The sequence below is a fragment of the Manacus vitellinus genome, unplaced genomic scaffold (genome assembly GCF_001715985.3).
Source record: "Manacus vitellinus isolate BGI_N305 unplaced genomic scaffold, ASM171598v3 scaffold_14_pilon, whole genome shotgun sequence".
Taxonomy (NCBI): Eukaryota; Metazoa; Chordata; class Aves; order Passeriformes; family Pipridae; genus Manacus; species Manacus vitellinus.
In genome coordinates, this window is record NW_021939063.1 from 2,539,446 (window position 1) to 2,558,931 (window position 19,486).

General features: G+C 40.8%; 1 long non-coding RNA gene across 1 annotated transcript in view; it reads right to left on the bottom strand.

The window, feature by feature from the left end:
- The window catches only part of LOC108638930, a 52,309-nt gene that overhangs the window by 25,138 nt on the left and 7,685 nt on the right, over nt 1-19,486 (bottom strand). The window lies entirely within an intron of this gene.

Here is a 19,486-nt window from a genome sequence, read left to right on the forward strand (position 1 = left end):
TGATCTCACCTGGGAGCAGAAGGTAACACAAGTCATTTGTGCACCATGGAAAACCCACACCTTTTCTGGGCTAAGCTTTCCTATTCAGCAACGAAACATTCCCCCATAAGGATTTACGTAACAATTTCATTTAATTTTCCTTTGACATTTCAGTCAACATATGATGAATTAAGCCAGGAAAAAGGATCTGTTTGGCCTGTACTCCCAAAGGGCAAACGACTAATTTACTGTTGGGAATCAGTTCATAAAGCAGCTGCAACCAGAAATCACTTCATCAAATGAGTTTACAAAATTGTGAAATCATTCCAAACCTTTTAAGTGCTGAAAATTTTCCACTGAGAAATTACATTTATGATCCGCTTTTACAGGTCCATATTCTCTTCTCACTTGTCTCATTTTTCATACCAGTGTGAAAAGATATCATATAGGATTATCCTGAAACTTATTGCTGATACGAGTGAGGGAGACATTTTTTAGAAAATTAAGGAATTCAACTCTTTTGAAAGTCATCCCCCTTCTATAAGGGATCTAATTCTGTTCATATTTTTTGTAAGCTTCACTTAAAAATTTCAGGAGGTCTCAGAGGAAACGCTTTTAAACCTGGGGCACCACTGTAAGTGGCCATTTCAGGGGGAGGAGCTTGACAAGCTTCTAAGTTTTGAAAAAGGGATTGAAAAAACAGTTTCTTTCAGCCTTTTGTGATGTCCTACTTCACACACATCTGGGCTCTTCTGAAGCACATTTGCATCATTTGTAAGTGTTTGAAAAGAAAAATATTTAAAAAGTGCTAAATTATGATTCTTGCAAAGTAGAAAGAGAGAACACAGAGCTGGATGGTACCTTTAGACATCAACCCTGCCCCAAGCAGCAGGAACTGCACTTAAAATACCCTCAATAAATATTTACTGTCTTTTTAATACTTTTTTTGGTGCCTTTCTTTAATACTTGCATTCAGTTCAGGTTCCACTCTAACCCCTTCTTTAAACCACCTGTCGATACTGAGGGTGGGCATTGATTATTTCTACTTAAGTGTAAAACCTTGTGCTTTTCCTTATTGAATCCCATCATATTTATTTCACAGCCTTTCTCTTGCTTGTCAATATTTGTCCTGAAGCTGCTGTGCACATCTCTGATATTTAAGACAACAAAACCCACTTTACCTTTTTTCCCCTTGTCCTTCCTAAACAGAACGTGTCCCTTCAGAGCAAAATGCACGAATTCTAATTATCTACTTAGACGCCACGTTAATTTATCTTATATTAATTACTTTTCTGACTTTCCCTGTGTCACGATTTCACCTTTTTTTTCCTAACTATAGGTCGGCAGGAGTGAAAAGACTCCCCAAATCACCAGACCTGTGTGTCCTGCAGTACCGCGGGGTGAGGAGGCTCAAATTGCCCATTTACTGACAAACCCTTTGTTTGCTGTTAGCAGATAACAACCAGAATTTGTCTGCAATTTATCCTCTATTGCTGTGCTTGTTGCAGAGAATTTTGCACATTCCCACGTGTTTCCTTGGCCTTCCTATTTCAATTCACCTCCTGTGCTTGGTGTTTTTCTGTGGTTATTTTTCTTGCCATTTCCCTGTGCTGCCCAGGTTGGTGCCACCCAACTCCTTTCCCTCAAGATCTCTAAAACTAACCCTGTTTCTGCTTAAGCCACATTTGTTGTATGAATTATTTAGTGCAGGTCACCTGAAATCCTTTTTAAGACTTGCCAAAGAAAATTATGGCTCAAAGGAAATGATTTACACCCTCCAGGCTTACTCATGTACTTCCTGAGGGGAATATTCTCAACAACAAAAAATAACCAATAAAAGCCAATTAACTGACCATATCCAGTATTTTCCAAGACATTTGTACTCTCTCACAGGGACAGATCCTTCTGAAAACCTCCCTGTTTTCTATTCTCCTCCTGCTGAGTTATAGATGAGTCTTTTGAAACCAAGAAGCTTCTGCCAATATTTAGAATATATAACTCAAATTCTTTGTATTCATGCAAGGTATTGATCAATCCTCAGAACTGTAATTCTCCTGCTTCTAAGACTGCAAATTATGGGGCATTACTGTAAATATATATATATATATATATATACACACACACATATTTCCTTTCAGTAACCCAACTGTTTTACTCCTTTCCCTCTGACAAACACAAGGACCTAACTGGCAAGCAGGCACTTAATAATTTTTACAATGTCTTTCCAACAGCAGCTTCCATGGGATTATTTACTGTCAAACTAAATCAAGAATAAATGAAAAAACTGAAATATTTATAGCATAAGAAAAATCTGGTTCAGACCAGAAATCCCAGCCAGGCATTAAATCAAGAAATGTAACAAGATTCTGCCATCATACCCTTTGTTTTCTGGACGTGCTGCTATCACTTATTTTAATTGTTATGCCACAGTTTGAGCAGAGAGATGGATGGAAAACAAAATATGTTAAATATGATCATGGGAGAAACATTACATTTTCCCCTAAAAATACTGATTGCATGTCTATTTGTCCCCGGGATGTAATTTATACAAATATATTTGTTACAGGGGTAGTCAACATCACTTTTTGTTGTTTTTCCATTAGAGAAAACAAGTCCATAGGAAAGAACTCAATCCTCAGATACTTTATACCTGTTGTTTTTCCTTCTTATCTGTGGGGGAAGGAAAGATTTCTGTTCCTGAGACATCCAGATGTGACATGTGGGACATCCAGGGGTGTGGAAGGGATGAATTGATGGAAGGAAGGTGGATGAAACCCAGCACAGAGGGGTTGTGCAGCATCTGCCTCTCATTGCAAACACTCCGGGTCACATGATTGGAAAGAAAGCACACAAAAGTACTCCTTTCATCAAAACATTTCTTCCTGGATAGTTGGAATATCAAAAAATTCCACCTAAACATGGGATTTGAGTAGAGTATTGACTTAGTGACGTTGCACTCAGCACAGAGAGGGAAAGGCTTTCTTGTGTGGCTGAAGCTTGAAGTTGTGTTGCTGTTTCCTCAGCACTGGAATTTAGAAGGAGACATGTTATGGATTCATTTATTCATTAAAATGATCTGACATCTCTTTAGTACATTAACAGAAGTGCCAATACTTCATTCTTCACTGAGCTGAGGCTCGACTTGCTGCTGAGGCTTTGACTTTCAAGACTTCTACTCTCTCCAATTGCTTATTTTTTGAGCAACAAAACACTTGCAAGATCAAGTCTGTGACAAAGAACAAAATGTTCTTGTGGTGTCACCTGAGTTTTTGTGAAAATAGGCCCCATTTCACATTTCTGCCACAGTTGTGTTGGTTTTGTGAAAGCAGGAGAGCGTCTGTTCAGGTGCTGATCTGACATCATGCTGGGGTAAAACTTGTCAGGCACTGGAATGATGAGATTTTGCTCTTGGCCAAATTCAAGGAAATGGACATTTTTACCCATGGCAAAATGCAGCTGTGTTTGCAGAAATAGCAGCTTTCTAACCTGGTGAAAGGAACAATGTTTAACCAAAGAGATTTGGGGCTGAATCCCACAGGGATGCTGCTGGTGGAGCTTCACTCCAGGGCTGGTATATCGGTGTAGCCACCTATAGAAAAAGTTCTGTTGAATGTATGTAGAAGGAAAGGAATAAAAATGTGAAGAGAAGAGGCTAAAATCCAGGGAGTGCATGCACAGCCTTTTTTTCTGCAGCCTCAGCTTTCCCTCCCACCAGCTTCCACACATCTATATTATCTTTTGAATTTGGCCTTACATACTTTTGTATTCTTCATCTGCCAGGAAATAAGCCAAGTCTGTCCCAGCCAGGCTTGAATTCTTGGCACACCATTGCCCCTGATCTCTATATTGTCTCCTGAGCACCTGATTTGAAGGCATCTAATGTGAATTTTCTCATGAATGCCAATGATATACAGCTACATTTTTCTTTTCAAACTTTTTATCCCTGAGGCACTTTCTGCACTCAAACCATTTTCCAGATATCCATAACAGACTGAATAGCAAACACTTGCAACTACCAGAGCAGAAGCAGAAGAGACCAGTTTTTCAGGCTGCAGCAAGATTTACTTATGCTGCTGCAGTACTTAGTGCTTATTTAGAATTATTGAACCATATTTCGAGGGAGAAAAGTACCCGGTGTTATTTAACAAAGGTTTCCGATACCGATCGCTCCCATTTTTTCCTCCTGCACAAAAGGACTTGGATTTTCATTTGGTTTTCACTCCTGACTGCTATTGCTTACTTTTCCTAGGGAAACAGAAAATAGTGTGGCTCATTTGCAATTCAAATTCAGCACACGAAGCCTTCAGGGAGGGTTTAAATCTCGTGTTTTCAAAACGTTTTCCTAAATCCAAACAAACAGCTAGTTGTGTTTCAGGTGACATTGAGACTCATTCGTGGTGGGACACTACAGAGGCTTTTATTTCTTAAACTGCCCAAATTAAGGATTCACCAGCCCTGAATGGCCCTGGCACAGGTTGCCCAGGGAAGCTGTGGCTGCCCCATCCCTGGAAGTGTCCAAGGCCAGGTTGGATGGGGTTTGGAAAATCTGGGATAGTGGAAGGTGTCCCTGCCCATGGAACTGGATGATCTTTAAGATCCCTTCGGGAACTCCCACCTTCTCCTGACAGCCAAGTACAAGACACAACAGGATTCAAACATCCCAAAAATAATGTTGATTTATTTTTTACACGGTTTCACTTTCACAGCAACAATTAGAGAGCTTAAAATAAAAAGCTGAGAGAGAAACCCTCCTCTGCCATCAAGGCACTGCAGGACATGCCCAAGTGCCTTGGCATCCCATTGGCACTGCTGCTCAATGCCCAGGGAAGGAATTAGTGAGGGAACCTTTTCATCAGAACGTCAGGAACACGTGAAGTGGTTTAATGGAGAAGCACAAACTTAGGGGATGGAGACATATTAATTTTATATATCTATATATCTATCTTCTTATAATTTATATATATTATATATTTGTATAATATGTAAAAATATTTCTATATTTATATAATTTATAAAATTTTGCTTCCCATACTCACATTGCTCATGTACCAGCATTGCTTGTGGTGTTTCCTGTAACTTAGGGGGCAGAGACATATTAAATGTATCTATATTTATATCTATATCTATATCTATATCTATATCTATATCTATATTTTTTATAATTTATATCTATTATATATTTATATAACATGTAAAAATATTTCTATATTTATATAATTTATAAAATTTTGCTCCACATACTCACATTGCTCGCCAGCATTGCTGGTGGTGTTTCCTGTAACTTGGGGGATGGAGACATATTATATATAATATGTGTGTATATATATATACATATACATATATGAATTTATAGATGTATGTGTGTCTATAAGTATATATGTATGTGAGTCTCTGCACATACATAGAGTACAAAGGTATAATTTGGTTCAACAACCTCAATTTTTGGTTGGTGTTTTTTTGTGGATTTGTATTTGGTTGGTCGGGTTTTCTGTTTCTTTTTTTGTGGGTTTGTTGTTTGATTTTTTGGTTTTGTTTTTTTTTTTTTAATGTGAAATTCTGGTGCTATTTTGGCTCCCTGCAGTGACACCTATCATAAATAAATACAGAAATATCTCATTGTGGTGTAGTGGGAAAAGACTTGCCCAGAAGTTGGTTTTGTTTGAAGAGTGGTAAAGTCTTTTTTATTCATTATAAACCCTGGCTGGTCTATTGGTCTGTCCCTCTGGGCCATGTGGAACAAGGATATTGGTGTGGGGAATGTTTGGGTGCCCTTGCCCAGCCAATATATTGGGTTTCAGGGGATATTTGCACACCTGCAACTGTGCCAAGGCTTGGTGTCAGTCCAGACCCACCAGCAAATCCTTTTGGGGGGATAAAATATTCAACCAATTCAGGTTGGCACTGCCCAGAATGGTACCTGGTATACAAGTAAACTCTTATCTCATTACCAGAGCTGTGGGCCTGAATCAATTATAAATAAAATCCCAATAATTTCATTCCTCTCTATAACAGCTTTTCCATGGCTTCTGTCTCCACTTATATATAAACATGTTTTGAGTCAAGTCAATCAAAGACAACATATAGGTACAAAGCCAATATGTCAGTTGGAGGTAATTTCTATTCTGCAGTCTCTGTCATGTACAGAATTATATTTTGGAACATCATTTATCTGTAAGAATGTCCGAATTCAGGCTAATATAAAATATTTGTCACTTAACTAGGTGAGGCACTTCACTGCAGGTGTCCCTTAAGTATTCAATGGAGTCTGTTTTTTGTTAGTCACCCCGTTTTACTCTGTATGAGTAAAAGAGAAATTGTCCCAGTTTAAGTAGTTTAGAAATATGGCATGAGCATTACTGTTCATTACTGATATTCCTGGGGGCAGCATCCACTCACAGTGATTAGGTTCCTCATCTTTTAGATCCTGAAATGTGATATCAAGGAACACGAGGTCTCCCACCCTTCTGTAGCTGTGCTTCAGTTCCAACTCCGTGTGGCTCAGTGCTGTGTTCTCTGTGCCTGGCACAAATTATGCCTCTGATTTTTGGAAAATGTGTTTTCTACAATAAATTTGTAGCTGGGATAAGCACAGGTGCCTTTTACAGCGGATTTCTACCTTGCAAGTGTTTTCCTAAACTAAACAGAAGCGAGGCAGCAGTAGAGTGGGACAAAATAGAGCAATAATTCATCTTATGTTGTTTGATAGATAGAAAAATGTCAGCCAAAAAGCTTCCTGGGGCAAAATGGATAACCTTTAAGGAAGATTTGCAGCAGTGATAGCAGCATTTAGCATTAAGTGCCATGTTTGCAGCAACTGAGGGAAGGCAAATCTGATTCAAGCCTTGGAGTGTCTGTAGGAGATATGGAAAGTGGCTCCCCAAAAGCTGATGTGCTCTTGAGCTGCCATCTCGTTGTGTCTGCAGATACACAGATCCTGGGGCGTGCTGGAAGAATTAACCTGGTATTCAATTTTCCATTTCACTTCCCTTTTTGTGCAGTTTAAGTCTCTGTTGTATCAAGTGCAACAGGAAAAGTGGAATTTATGACATTTGTCGCTAAACTTGAGAATACATTTAGTCCTTGGCTCAGCTGTGTAATCCAGGCACAGCCTAAATCCACGTGGACTCAACATCCAGGTGTTCCCCAGCCTTTCCCAGAGAGTTGTCACTGGGAGCTTGGACTGACCCATACATTCTCCAGTCCCTTCTGGACAGGAGCTCCCTCAGGATGGCAGCAGGATCTAATCCTTACTTGGTTCCAACACAATGTTTTGGTCATTTAAGCCTTTTTCCTTCTCACAGGACAGAGCTGACAGACCTCTTGCTCTTTTAGTTTGCTGCCCTTCCATGCCTCTGTACAAGCCCTGGGAGTGTCACCTGCCCCCAGGAAAATTAGGAACAATCCCACTTACTAAACATTTTTGTAACCTTGTAAAGATAAAGCAGAATTCTCTATCAGAACTGCCTGGAGCCCAAATTCTCATGTAGAACCTGTTAATCAAAATGCTTAAAGATATGACATTTGCTGCAATGTGATGGCAACTTTCACCCATAGATTGGCTTAATATAAAGGCTTGAGTTATGGCTACAGCATTCCTGAGTCATTCCTGGTATAGGAATTTCCAGCTCTGTTAATAAACCACAGGACTGCAAGAGCCAAGTAGAAGAGCTGTGCACATTCTTTAGCTAAAATAGTGCTGCTCTCATTTAATCCCTAATATGTGGGAATGGACATTCCATCATCTCTGTGAAGTCTGTCCTCCCTAAGTTTCAGTGGGATGAAAACTTCAGCCAAATCTTCAGAGATTTCTGTGAAATGCAGAGCACACCATTTTCCACATGAATTAAAATTTGTAAGTTTTCCTTGTGAAGATGATTCCCAACAAGAGGATTCTCTGCTGATCACTCAACACAGTGGCAGTGATTACTGAGCAAACCTGGAGACAGAAAAGGGCTGATAAAAAGGCTTCAAAGGTTTGGCTGGAGTGTAAGTGTGAATCAATTCAATACATTATCAAATACATTTTCTCAAGAGATCTGAAAGTGTTAAACTTACCAAACCTGAAAATATAATCTGTAAACAAATTATCACCTTCCTTTTAACGTGCTCACAAACACCAAAGCTGCGTGTCTTGATGGTACCCAAATATTGGGAGTTAAGAGCAGACATTATTCCTCACAGATGAAAAGTTTAATATCTACTTCATATCTATGAGTAAAAGCTCAAGAACTCTAAAACACCTCCTTCCAAACATTATCAGTGTAATAATGATTAAAAAAAAATTATTCTATTTCCACTGAAGTTAGTGCCAAAATTCCCATTTCTTCAGTAAAATAGGATCAAAATTAGAATGTCATCAAAAGATAGTGTGCAGGTTTCTTCAAGGACATGGATGTTCATAAAGGAACTACTGATAAACCTTTACAATGGTATCTTGAAGACTTCATCTCTCTCAAGATCTCATGCAGCAGTTGTTTCAATATGAGCCTCATATCACAGGAATGCTTTAATTTGGGCCACCCTAAAGTCTGCTATTCAGTGTTTTCACTTTAATCTTCTGCTTGCTCTGCATTTAATATCCCAGATCTTTTTATTAAACCCATATTAAAGGTATTGTGATCTCTTTATGGTCCTCTGCTTTCAAATAAAACAATATCCTCAGTGACAAAGCCCTCACTCCTGAGTTTCTTGCACATCTGTTCCTCCAGCTGGTGGGAATCAGAGCATGGAGGGTTGGGGCTATCTCAGGTCACCTCCCTTGGCACCTTCAGTTCCAGTCAGGGTCAAACTGCTGTGCTTCTTAAAAGCCTAATAATGAGCCCCTGTCCTTCTCAGCAAGACACACCAACTGATGTTTTACCTGGCACCCAAAAATTCTTTACCTGCCACCCAAAAATGCTTTACCTGGCACCCACTGATTGAACTACCAGCCAAGGAGATTCCTTGGAATGCCTCACAGATCTCATTAGGTCACTCTGCAGCAGGAATTTTGCATTTACTGAGAGGCTTTTTGTTGGTTTTGGCTTGTTGATAAATTATTTATTTACCAGCATGGAATCTCATCTGTGGATAATTGCACTAAACATCTGAGATCATGTAATCCTAGAATGGTTTGGGCTGAGGGAAGAATTTCTTCACAGAAAAGGTGATTAGATATTGGAATGAGCTGTCCAAGGGAGGTGGTGGAGTCCCGATCCCTGGGGGTGTTTAAGGAAAGAATGGAGGTGGGACTCTGTGCCATGATGGGGGTCAGGCACAGGTTGGATGTGATGATCTTGGAGGTCTTTTCCAACCTAAATGATTCTGTGATTCTCTGACCTCAAAGACCATCTCAACTCCAACACCTCGTTGGTGGAATCCAGTCACGAAGAGCTGGAGAAATGCTCCTTTCACCCAGAGAGTTCAAGCCTTGGAGAAACACTCTCAGAAAGGGACTGGGCTGTCCACCTGCCACTCCTGCCTCAGAAATTCATGGGCCAGAGTTCATATTTGCAAACAAACAGCAACAAAAAAGTGAAACTGAAGATAATTTTTTGTACAAGAACTTGGAAATTTGCCAAATTATTAACAACTGGACTTCAGCCTGGCAGGAAATATTAACAGCACCATGAAAGGAAATCATTAACTGTAGATTTCCCCAGAGAGCTGCCAGGAAATATTTTGATTTTTTAACAGCCATACATTGCTGTGCAGCAATAAATAAAGGGGACAGGACCACTTCTGGGGTGACCCGGGTGGACATGGCTTGAAACCATCTGGCAGTGAGATTAGGATGAACACTAACTAACAAAAGCAGGACTGGGATGCCAGGGTGACTTTAGGATGAGCTGAACCACACATGACCATTAGTTTTGCCCAAGATGAAGCCTCTAATCATTTGATTTGCATATGTGCAGGCCCGGGTGTCAGGAGGGAAAGTTAATTTCCAGGCTTATTGTTTAACAAGTAAATGATTCAGTGTGAAATGATGATCATTCCCTTCCTCCTCGGTGATGCTGTTGCTGTTTATTGCCATCATTTAGAATCTCTTCGATAATGAGGAAAAGAAGAAAATAATCAGTTGCTTTCTGGATGAAATTGGACTTAATTCAGCATAATCCATGTATTTTAAGATAGGGGATATAGCCAAGTGGAATAATCAGTGCAGCAAACAGATTGCTTTAGTGTCTAGACAGGTTTCAAGATGATCTGGAGATGGGAACAGGCATACAAATGATTTACCTCCTCTGCTCCAGCTAAATGTCTGGATGCTGGTGGAATACAGAAGGAAAAAAAGAGGAAGAAGTCCTTTAAACAAAAGCCAAGGAGAAAAGAGCTGGAGTTTCTGAAGGTTCCACCCCAGCAAACCCCTTTGCTGCAGGTTTTTCAGCAGAGGTTTCCTCTGAGCACATGGAAAAGGGTGATGCCACCTGAGGGTTGGATCTGCACACCAACCAAGCCAGGGAGGAGGAAAGGCAAGGATCTGGAATTTGGGAGATCCTTCCCTGCCCAGGAGAGTCTGAACAGGCTGAACAGAAGGTCCAAAATTCCCAGTTAAAGCTCTGAAGACAAATGATTTATCAGGGTTTAATAAATATAAATAACCTTATCTGTCTTTAACAGCTTTAACAATGTTAAACACTGTTCTAATTTTTAGAGGATGATGGTGTTTCAGGTCGTAGAATAACTTACAGATTTCTTTTTTTTAATATCTAAATTGGTCATTAAAAAAAAAAAAACTTGATTGTGAGCTGTGTATAGGAATATATATGGAGAAGCACATATTCAGGTGATTTAAATATAAGCATAACTTTATTTCTTTTATTACAGAGAGTTATTTGGCACATTTAAAACCATCTCTTTTCCTTTTCCTATAATTAAATGTGTTTTATTTTTCCTAAAACTTCTCTAGACACTTGAGTTCCTTCACAGTCAGTTCACATAATATATCAATTGTATCAAGTTGCTTGAAAATAAAGATGTAATTTTAGGCCTGAAATGAATTGATTTGTAATTGTTTATTTGGTGTTTATTAATTAATTTCTTCTGCAGTTCCTGCTGTTTCCTAGGGTTTGTTTATGAGCTGTTTGCTCCTTCAGAAGTCAGACCTTTACCAAGGGGTAAAAGAGAGAAAAACATTAACACTTTTCATTACATTAATTATTGCTAGAATCCTGCCTTGCTCCTGGTAGATGATTTGTTAGATATTGATTTTATTTCTTGATAATTATCTTGAACTTCAAACAAGTCCCACATGCAGGTATTGATGCCTTTGCATCTGCTGGATATGCAGCAGACAATGTATATATAGACTCACAATAGGTTAGAAAAGCAAAATGGTAGCTTGAATAATAATCAGTATTTATGGATATTTTCTCTTCCTGGGTTCACTAAAGAGATCTGAGCTTGAACTCACTATTCTGGAGGTGTTCTGGGGTTTTGGCAGGTAAACAGGGTTGGCTTCTCCAGTGGTGTGAGAAGGAAAATTTTGAGCTTCATGGAGAAATGCTGATTTACACCAGTGAGGAACCAGGACCAAAGATATTTGGAAGAAAAAGCCTTTAAAATTATCTATGTTATGATAAGAAGCACAATTTTACTTAGGAGCCAGATAACATTTAGGATGCACTTATTTATGTATGCACTCATTTAAAATATATCAATTCTAAACTTCTAAAATGGGAAGGGTCATGAAAGGCCAGGACTGGATATAAATATTTAGCACGAGATTTTTACTGGCATTGCAATTTTTTTTTTTCCAGATGCAGAACTTCCTTTTCATTTCTGCTTTGTTTTCTCACCCATTAGACTGAACATTGAAAGCTAATAGGACTTTAACCTGTTTTTTTGTACCATCAACGCTCTGAGAAGCCTCTTTCACACCCTTCTATTCAGTACTTTCATTTAGACTCTCTTTATGCATCAAAATAGGTTGTTGGAATCACAGGGAACAACGGAGAGGAAATTACACAAAGGCAAATGATGTCTGATAATACAGAGAAGAAACGGGAGTGGATTAAACACTCCCTGTCTCACTCAAGGCCGTTTTGAGGAGCACTTTACTTGGCAAAGCACTTCTGCAAATGATTCTGCTGATTAAATACCCCAAAATATGACTGGGTGCACATCCCTCACCACAACCCAGCCCTGAGCACCCAGCTCAGCTGCTCTGCGCCACAATTAATAAGAGAAATGGAAAATCCTGAGGTTTTTGCTGTTGCTGTTGTGCCAACTAAAAATTCACCTGCCTGTTTAGCTGTTACTCATTCCCTTTCCACCCCCTGATGTGTATTTTCTATTCCAAGTGTTTCTGTGTACTGTCCAACACTTGCTACATTCTTAGTCCACCCGTGGCTGTGTTTTTTTTGTGGTGGCAGAATAAGTGAAATGGTCTTTGGTTTCATCCCTTCATTCAACTGTTTGTTGTAAACCCTTATGACTGTTGGTTTAACAGATTTTAAAAATATCAAAATCTGTCTTTTCATAGTAAAAGGGATATTTCCTTATCCCCTTATCATTTCTTTATCCCTTATCAAAAGCCACTTTTGCCTCTTGGAGTCACTATCAAAGCAGGTGATTTCCCTACCCCTCTCAGAAAGGTTGTCCTTTATTTTAAGCCAAATCAACTACATTTGGAACATGGAAAAATGCTCTGTCACAATAAATCCCTGAGTACATTTGTTAATAAGGAACCACAGTTACATTTTCCACATCAGTGAAAGCAAAACAAGTCAACGACCCAAATTTTCCCTACATTTTGTGAAGGTGTCTGAGATAAATTGCCTTCAAAACTAGAGGCTGGCTATTTACCACTGCTAACATTTCCAGCCAGAGGACACTCAGAGCAACATAAGGACTTGCTCAAGGAAAACAATGAATTTAAAGGGTTTTTAGCCTGTAAATTCAGGATCTGTCTAATGGCAAGTTTGTGGAATGGTTGGTCCATAGCAGAAGCAGTTACTAATTAATATATTCTCAGTTGCTATCTTTGCTGTAGCTGTAGGATCACTCTCATATTAAGGTGTTTGGCTGAGTTGGGACTGCATATTAAAAGTAAAAAGAACATTTCCCTTGAAACAGTATTTTGACTGGTGAACCTGAACAGCCAAAACCCCGTGGTTATAAACCTCCTTTGGGCAGTGTTTCCATGGGACAAGGATCCAAAACTTTCAAATAATCAAATTTCCATTTGAGGTCTTTCTATATATCCTTTTCTGAAGGCTCAGGAGACTTTCCTGGTTATGCCACATTTAAGGGAGGCTCAGATCAGCTCAGCTTTGATACCAACACCAGTCACAGCCCAGCTTTGGAGGGGGTTGTGTCTTTGCCAACCCCAATCTGATGCTTTCCCAGGACTATCCAACCCATCCCAATGACTGCAGGATGAATATTGTCTGAGCACCCTTTCCAGTCTCACATACCTGCAGGGCTGCTCTATCCACAAGTTTCTACGCATTTCCCTGGAATTTCATTGCCAAAACCTCAAAATGGAGTTTTAAGCCTCTGATGGGCTTAAAAGTGCTTCTTGTTTTGAGGGTGAGACACTGAGGAGGATCTCAGAGTGAGGTGTCTGCAGTTCTGCAGGCCCATCACACCTTCACTGCAGTGATGTTCTCAATAATGCAGATTGTTTCCTGGGATGCTGCAGCTCTTCCCAGGCTTCTTGTCATTCCCATGGCTGACTGAGCTCATAAATTGCCCATGGGCACTAATAACTTGTGCTGATGTCACTCTTTGTGTCACTCTGAGCCTTGGCTCACCCTCCCTCCCAGTCCAGGGGATGTTACAGGTTCAGCAAGAGTTTAGAGATTGAATAGGGGTGATAACAATGAGATGGTCCTGCATTTCAGTCTTGGAAACATCCATTTACTGCTGGTGATCTAAATAATGGGCTATTTCTTCTCTTTCTTGACATATAAAACAATGTTGCTGCTATATAATCACACAAATCAAATTTTTCACCAGTTCTAGGCTAAGAGCAACAGCCAGATTGATTATATTCCTTTCTTGGTGTGCTCCTCTTACAAAAGTCTGTCATCCTTTAGGAGAAATATCAAGTTCTAGGTCTGAAGGGACCCACTGCCTTTAGCTTTTATTTCTTTAACAAACAAATCAGTCCTCATCAGTGTGCAAGTTCATCAACACCTATTTCAATTTCTGTACAGCAAATATATCAGCCACAACTGCATTATGGGGAGGGCAAATCACACAGTAATTAATGGAGCTAATAAGCAGCACACAAGGTCTGACTCAGGCTTAAAACAGAAAGAGAAACACATCCCTGTGATTTCAGTAAGATTTAGATCAGCTTTCTAAAAAGTTGGCTCTTCACTGAGCTTATGATGCAGCCACATGTTGCAGCAAACAGGTTTTTACTCTCTGTGTATCTACAGGTCAGTGCACTCATATTTCAAGCAGGACCTACTGAGGAAAAGGTTCTTTTATGTTTGTGTGTCTGGCTTAAAAAAAAAAACAAACAACAAAAAAACCATAAACCCCCCAACAATCACATTTGCTGCAAAGTTTTGCTCCTTTGCTTTGAAATTACACTGGGAAAAATGATTTTGTGTGCAGGCCAAGGGATATTGCAAAGAGAGAAGCCGTATTAGAAAAGCACATCTTAGTCATAAGCACAACACACTGCAGTGTGTTTCCTGGGCATGGTGGGAATCATTCTTTGTGAGAGGTTTTCCAACTCTCTTGATCCAAATCACCAGCTGATGGTCTCTGAGCAACCCTCAGGCTGCTGCTCAGCTGGGCTGGGAAATGAAGGATTAAAGCTTCCTTCCCTTCCCTCTCTTTCTCCCATCCAGCACAAAGTTCCTACCAGAAAATAAACACCAAATATGCAGCTACCCCAGAGCACCTCTACACTCACACCCTGTCCCATGTGATTCAGGGGTGAAAAACTCCCTTTCAGAAGCTTTAGAGCCTCATCATTTCCTTGGATTATTGTTCAGAGCCTCTGCTATTATCCACTGTCACATCCGTGTGGCCAACCTGGGAAGCTACAGGCAACAGACTGAATGAAATAAAAGTTGTCCCTTCAAGACAATTTCAGGCAGTTTGTTTGTGTTTCCTTTGGTCTCATTAGGCTGCCACTGCAAGATAAATGGTTTGGGTTAAGGGTAATTTAGTTTATGGCACAATAGGTATGAAAGGTTATTCCCTCTTCTGCCCTCCTCACATAAAATCCACCTTAAAGAAAGGCAAGTCTTTATGTCTCAATAAACAGAAGCCACACAGATATTGTGTAACAAATTACATATTGGATAACCATCTATAAAATTTTAGTGGCTTATGAAGTTTGCATTGATTTGAATTTTACCCAAAGCGTTACAGTTCCTCCGAAACACTGAAATAAAAGGAAAACAGAAATATCCATTACAATGGTTTTTAACAGTTTAGCCACCAGAGATACCTCCGAAAATGCAAATTACTGGCAACAGCCTGGAGATCACATTGCCCCTTCCCTGTTTGGGACACAGAAAAACCTGCAGATCAGCCCCAGAGAGGAGCTCAGCTCCACCTGCCACTAGACAAAGTTTTCCAAGCCCTGTCCAACCTGGCCTTGGACACTCCCAGGGATGGGCAGCCACAGCTTCTCTGGGTAGCCTGTGCCAGGGCCTCCCCACCCTTCCAGGGAACAATTTCTTCCCCATATCCAATCTAAACTTACTCTTCTTCAACTTAAGGCCATTCCCCTTGTGCTATCACTGCACGCCCTTGTGAAAAGTCCCTCTCCATCCTTCTTGTAGGCCTGAAAGAAAGGCTTCATCCAGAGGAAGGCCATTGATTGGATTCCTAGTAATGTTTGTCTCTGACCGAATTTATATATATATATATATATATATATATCTTGAAAGTAGAAGGATTTTATAAATATAATGTAGAAGGGCTGCAAACATAGTTATTCTTTACAGAAATGTGCAATAAAAATGACTGATCCTTAGAGCAAGGAGGTGAGGCACAAACTGGTATTAATTAGTATTATTCCAACTAGAAATGTGCAAGGCCAGGTTGGACAGAGCTTGGAGCAATGTGGGATAGTGGGAGATGTCCCTGCCCATGGCAGAGGGTGGGACTGGATGAGCTTTAAGGTCCCTTCCCACCCAAACCATCCCAGGATTGGGTGATTTTGGGGCGATAGTAGCTGTGCATTTGAGCAGCATTATTTACCCCCCTGTTGGCAGGTGAGTCTGAGGCACCAACATTTCACACTCATTGTTCCATGATTTACTTTACACAGCACAAAACAACCCATCAACAGCAACCACCTTCCCTGCCACCACATTTGTCGTGTTTGAGCCTGGCTGCTGGACCAGCCCTGCCCAGGGTTGGTCACCAGGCCACAGCCTGTGCAATTATCCACTTCAGTAATCAGTGTCTGCTCCTGATGAATTATAGCTCCATCCTTCGGGATAAATGAGCTGGTGGGAAAGGTGTGACAGGTAACAATGCCTTTGTAATGGTGGATACAGCTATCAGGTTTCATGCAAAAAATGGACCAGTAAAACATGTGGAAAAACATAAGCAGAAATAAAGCTAAAAATCTATTTCAGGACATGGTTGTTGACCTGGCATGAGAGGCTGAAAATTAACCTCATTCTGCATAAATGCAGGAGGATTTCAGGCAGAACAATGTGGCCATGCTCAGGTCAGCTCTCAGATCACTTGTAGTCTGCCACAGATAAATTTTGGGCCATTAGAGGTGATTGTTTTTCCTGTGATGGTGTGAATTTTGGCTACTCCCTCAGCTGCTTTATCCAACACTGATAACACTGCTCAGGCTGGCAGTGGACAGCCAACAAAAGGTCTCAGAGATGGCTCCAGGATGGTCTCTGATAATGCACCTGCCCTAATCAGGCCCCAGAGGTTTGGGTTCAACTCTTGCTTTCCTCTGAACCCCTTTTATAACTCTGTCCTTACACTCCATTCCACACTCGGTTAAAATACAGGATAAAACCAGCCAGTTAAGAAAGGAATCCCACGTGCTGCTGAGGAGAGGGTTGGGTCTAAGAAGCAAATTTAGCCTCTTTTTATAGTACAAACAGGCTGGATATTTACAGTCTCCACAGATGAGCTTTTACCCACCTCAGAGGAGTGAGGTGGGTAGGAGGGCACAGCCTTGAGGAGACTCCTCTTCCCCCCTCACCCCTTAATGTGGGTCATTTTCTAGGACATCCCCATGTACAGGCAAAAAAAATCTAGAAATAAGATTATTCACAAGGTTTTATTAAAACTGTGCTTTTTCTGATGTATTTTATTCATAAATTTTCTATTTTCCACCCCCTGATTTGGAATTGTGAGGTCCCATAAGGAACGTTACTAAAAGAGATCTCACCTGGTTTTACTTTGGTGTCACTTATACTTAGAATCACAGAATCATTATGGCTGGAAAAGCTCTCCAAGACTGAGTCCAACCTTTAACTCAGCATTGCCAAGGTCACCACTAACCCATGTCCCCAAGTGCCACATCTACACAGCTTTTAAATCCCTCCAGGGATGGGGACTCCCCCATGGCCCTGAGCAGCCTATTCCAAATTACACTTCCATTTCCTTGTTCCTTTTCACTCATTCAAGTGTCACAGACATTCCCCAGGTATTCCTGGTATCCATCAATGTTTCATGGCTGATTTTGGCCTGTTTGCCAACAGAAAATGTGCAACATTTTGTGACAGAACTTTCTACAAGACAGTCGGGAAAATCCTCAGAGTGATTCCTTTGTGAATCAGCTTTAGTGTGTCTGAAAAAGTGTAGGGATAGATGGGATTTTGGGAAGAAATTTTCTCTGTGAGGGTGGGGAGGCCCTGGCACAGGTTGCCCAGAGAAGCTGTGGCTGCCCCATCCCTGGGAGTGTCCAAGGCCAGGTTGGAGCAACCTGGGCTAGTGGAAGGTGTCCCTGCCCATGGCAGGGCATGGAACAAAACAGTCTTTAAGGTCTCTCCCAAGCCAAACCAGTCTGTGATTCTATGATTTTATGATCTCAAAAAAAAAAGAAAAAAAAAATCTAACGTGGTTTTTATTCTCTTAAAATCCTTCTTTTGCCTCTGTGGGTTCAGGTGAGAGATTTGTATGACTTAGTCACACTCCACTGAGCTTAACAGGCCCCCTGGTTAGGCAGGGCCTGGGCTTTATTTTTGGGTATTGCTGCTGGTTCTCTGGCTGCTCGACCCACCCCCTCAGCATTGTCATACAAAGTGGTTTCCTGCTAATTCCTTTCAGGGCTTAGGTGGATTTTGAATCAATCTTGCTGAGAAAGTCAGCCAGACAAAGAGGCAAAATCGTGACAGGGTTAGTCATTTCTGTTTTGCCTGAGTCAGTGAGTAAGGTGCTTTTTGTCTGTTCTTGCACTTCAAACATAACTTTTATTCTCCTAATTTTTGACAGAAGTTCAGTTTTGGGTATCTCACACCTATGTCTTCCAAATCAATCCTCTGAATCTCTTTCCCAAAGTTTAATATCATCCATTATTCAACACCTTCTATAAGACCAACTTTAAAACTAGTAATCTCTCAGTAAAGCTGTGCAATTAATGCTGGAATACATCTAGTACAGAATAATACCAACCAGCACTCGCCATAGCCTTCCCCAGAGCATCCCAAAATACCAACAGCTTTCCCTGAAGTCTTGGTTATCAAGATTTCTATAAGATATAGTGGTAGATCCTGGCTCACCTTAGGGGAATTTTACATTAAAATGCAAAACCCCTTTCCCTGCAAATTTAACTCCACGTCAGCTGAGAGTGCACCCATTTCATGCCAGATGTGAATGATGTGAATGCACCTCCAGTGCTGCTTCTTGCCCTGAGCTTTGCCCACTTTGCTCTATCATTTTAATCCCTCTTTAATTGGCCATTTGAGTTACTCTGCAGGCTCTGCTCCCCGTGGTGCCCACCCTGAGCTGGCAGGAGGGTGATGGGGAGCCCCCACCCTGGTGACCCCAGCACCAACCACAGCCCCACCTCCTCCCCCCTGTGGAAGGGGAGTTTAACACACTGGAGTTTTCCTTCCTCTTGAGGCATTTTTCGGGCTGCCTTTGGACAAAGCTTTTATTTTGGATGCCTTTACAGTCTCTGTAGCTGCAGTAGTTTATGTTTTATTTGAAAACCTTGCATTTACTACAACATAAAGAGGTCATTATTGTTTATCTGTGCTCACCAATGTTCTTCTTTCCCTCCCCTCTCCTTCCAACTGCTTTCCCAAGTTATCCAGTGTATACCAGGCTCACTTATCCCTGCTTGCACCAGATACAGCACAGTTATGTATCTTCCCCCAAGCTCAGTGTCCTCAGAGGAGTATTTAGGTTAAGAACAGTTTATTCCTGGCTGGAACTGCAGCAATTGTGAGCAGGTTCATAAGCCAGGATTCTCCTTTGCTTCAGGCAGCTTCTAAAAACCAAGGTGATGTCTCAAATGGAATCAAAACTGGAGAGGAGCAGCAGTGGGGGAGAAAACATTCCTGATGCTGCAGCAAGGATGGTCCCTGTGGCACTGATGGCCCAAAGTGGTGTTTGGGGCAGGGCAGCA